The 3075-nt window shown below is 47.8% G+C and overlaps 1 pseudogene; it reads left to right on the top strand.

Moving 5' to 3' along the window:
* Positions 1–974: 974 nt before the first annotated feature.
* LOC114673984 (protein shisa-5 pseudogene) lies at positions 975–1532 on the top strand (annotated as a pseudogene).
* The last annotated feature ends 1543 nt before the right edge of the window (positions 1533–3075 follow it).

The raw sequence follows: 3075 nt of genomic DNA, 5'->3' as shown, positions 1-3075 counted from the left end.
CTGAGGACACCCACCTGCTGGTCTTTGGCTTCTAAGAGTCGGACCTCCCTGGCTTCTCTGGGTCCCAGCTGCTTTCATTCTGCTGAGCCCTGCTCTTTCCCATGGGGGTCACTCCCCTGCCAGGCATGTCCTCCAGCTCCAGCTGACAGGTCAGCCAACCCAGAACCAAGAGAATGAACAAAGATTTCAATATCTAGTATGTCCAGCAGAGATGCAACTTGTACAAAAAATAAAGAAGTAGAGATGCACACAGCTCCCCTGACAACATTGTGTCCCAAAGCAATGTCTTCTGTGACCCTCTTTAAGGAGCTCACTGTCCCTCACCACATGGGCAAGTGCTTCCAGGGTCTCTCAATTCCTCAACGGGAGATAACACACATTTTAACACAGTACCTCAGCAAAGGAAGTGGTGATAATTTACCTACTTTGACAAAGTTCCTGAAAAGATCCCTAGACAGCAAAATTTCCTGCTGAAAGAACACAAAAAAGGCTTTTCTGTGTTCACAACACAGAAATGGACCTCCTTGCTTTTCAAAAAAGTACCCTTGAAATAGCCAAAACAATTTTGCCAAAACAAATTGTAGAACTTGAACTTTCTTATTTGAAATCTCACAAAACATTACAACTATTAAAAACAGAAGCTGCTGGCATAAGAATACAAATAGGGACCAAAGGGATAGAATCGAGAGTCCAGAAATAAATCCTCACCCTTATAGTTCATTGCTCTTGCATAAGGGTGTCAAGATAATTTAATGGAGGAACAATCATCCTCTTAAATAACGGTGCGGAAACAACTAGATAACCACACGCAAAACAATAAACTTAGAGAACTATGCTTCCAACCATATCAAACAATTATCTAAAAATAGATCAGTGAGTTAATTATAAGATCTATAACCATAAAAACATATTAGAAAGAGACATAGGAGGTGCTTCCTGTGGCCGACATCATCTGGAGATTTGCTTTCCTTTTCTCCAAAAGGGGAGGAAGTTGAATCTGAGTGGCCCACGAAGGGAAGAGGGGAAGCCCAGGGGTACAGGAGGCCTCTGGGTGAATGCAGAGGCTAACATGGGGTTCGGAGCAACCTTGACCGTTGGCCTGACCATCTTTGTGCTGTCTGTCATCACTATCATCACCTGCTTCACCTGCTCCTGCTGCTGCCTATACAAGACCTGCCACTGACCACGTCCGGTTGTCACCACCATCACATCCACCACTGTGGTACACACCCCTTATCCTCAGCCTCCAAGTGTGCCGCCCAGCTACCCTGGAGCAAGCTACCAGGGCTACCACACCATGCTGCCTCAGCCAGGGATGCCAGCAGCACCCTACCCAATGCAGTACCCACCACCTTACCCGGCCCAGCCCATGGGCCTGCCAGCCTACCATGAGACCCTGGCTGGAGGAGCAACCGCGCCCTACCCGGCCAGCCAGCCTCCTTACAACCCAGCCTACATGGATGCCCCGAAGGCGGCCCTCTGAGCATCTCCTGGCCTCTGTGGCTGCCACTTGGTTATGTTGTGTGTGAGTGGTGTTCAGGCACGGTTCCTTATGGCCCAGGTGTGCTGTGTGTGTGCTGCCTGTATATGTGGGTTCCTCTGATGCTGAGGAGGTGGGGAATGATCCTTGCCAGAGTGGGCTGGGACCAGACTTTGTTCTCTTCCTCACCTGAAATTATGCTTCCTAAAATCTCAAGCCAAACTCAAAGAATGGGGTGGTGGGGGCACCCTGTGAGGTGGCCCCTGAGAGGTGGGGGTTTCTCCAGGGCACATCTGGAGTTCTTCTCCAGCTTACCCTAGGGTGACCAAGTATGGCCTGTCACACCAGGATGGTGCAGCTTTCTGTATGATGCAGATGTGTCCCGGTTTCGGCAGCGTAGCCAGTTGCTGCTCGAGGTGATGCAGGCAAAGCTTGGGATCTGACCAAGTTGGGCTTTGATCCTTTAGGCAGATGTCCCATTGCTCCCTGGAGCCTGTGTCATGCCTGTTGGGGGTCAGGTAGTCCCCTGATGCCAGAACACCTCAGGCAGAGCCCTACTCACCTGATAGCTGTCTGCCTGGACTGTCCCCTGTCCCTGCATCTTCCCTGGGACCACCCGGAGGGCCACATCCACACAAAGCCTAGCTGCCCACAGGGAGCTCTGCTGCCCTTGCTGGCCCTGCCCTTCCCACAGGTGAGCAGGGCTCCTGTCCACCAGCACACTCAGGTCTCTTGCCTGCAGTGTTTTCATTTCATTTTAACCAAACATTTTGCCTGTTTTCTGTTTTAAAACATGATAGTTGATATGAGACTGAAATCCCAGGGTTGTGGAGGGAAATTGGTTCAGAGGAGACGGACAACCTGGCAACTGTGAGTCCCTGCTTCCCCTGACACCAACCTCATGCAATATGCAACTCCTGTACCCCAGTCCAGGGTGTTCTGGCAGCAGGGACACCTGGGCCAAGGGGCCATCTGGACCAAAGGTGGAGTGTGGGGCCCTGGATGGTAGCTCTGGCCCAGACATGAATACTTCAGTGTTCCTCTTACCTCTATTACTGTTTCACCAGAGCTGTCTTAGCTTCGAATCTGTTGTGTTTCTGAGTCTATGGTCTGTACTCTTGTTTATAATAAATGCAATCGTTTGGAAAAACAAAATAAAGAGATATAAGGGTAAAACTTAATGACCTCAAATGTGCAATGCATTCTCAGGTATGACCCAAATGCATGAGAAACAAAAAGGAAAAACAGATAAACTGGGCTAAAGATGTAAGCCTTTTGTGCATCAAAGGATATTATCAAGAAAATAAAAAGACCAAACACAGAATGAGAGATAATAGTTGCAAATCACTCAGATAATGGTTTCATGCCCAGAATATATAAAGAACTGCTACAACTCAATAACAAAAAGACAAACCACCCAATTTATATAAATGGGCAAAGGACTCAAATAGACATTTCTTCAAAGAAAATATGGAAATCATCAAGAGGGACATGAAAAGAAACTCAACATCATTAGTCGTTAGGAAAATACAAAGTCAAAGCCACAATGAGATCCCACACTACACCTACAAATATGGCTAACATTCTTTTAAAAT

The sequence above is a fragment of the Macaca mulatta genome, chromosome 19 (genome assembly GCF_049350105.2).
Source record: "Macaca mulatta isolate MMU2019108-1 chromosome 19, T2T-MMU8v2.0, whole genome shotgun sequence".
Lineage (NCBI taxonomy): Eukaryota > Metazoa > Chordata > Mammalia > Primates > Cercopithecidae > Macaca > Macaca mulatta.
This window is presented reverse-complemented; position numbering and strand designations above follow the sequence as displayed.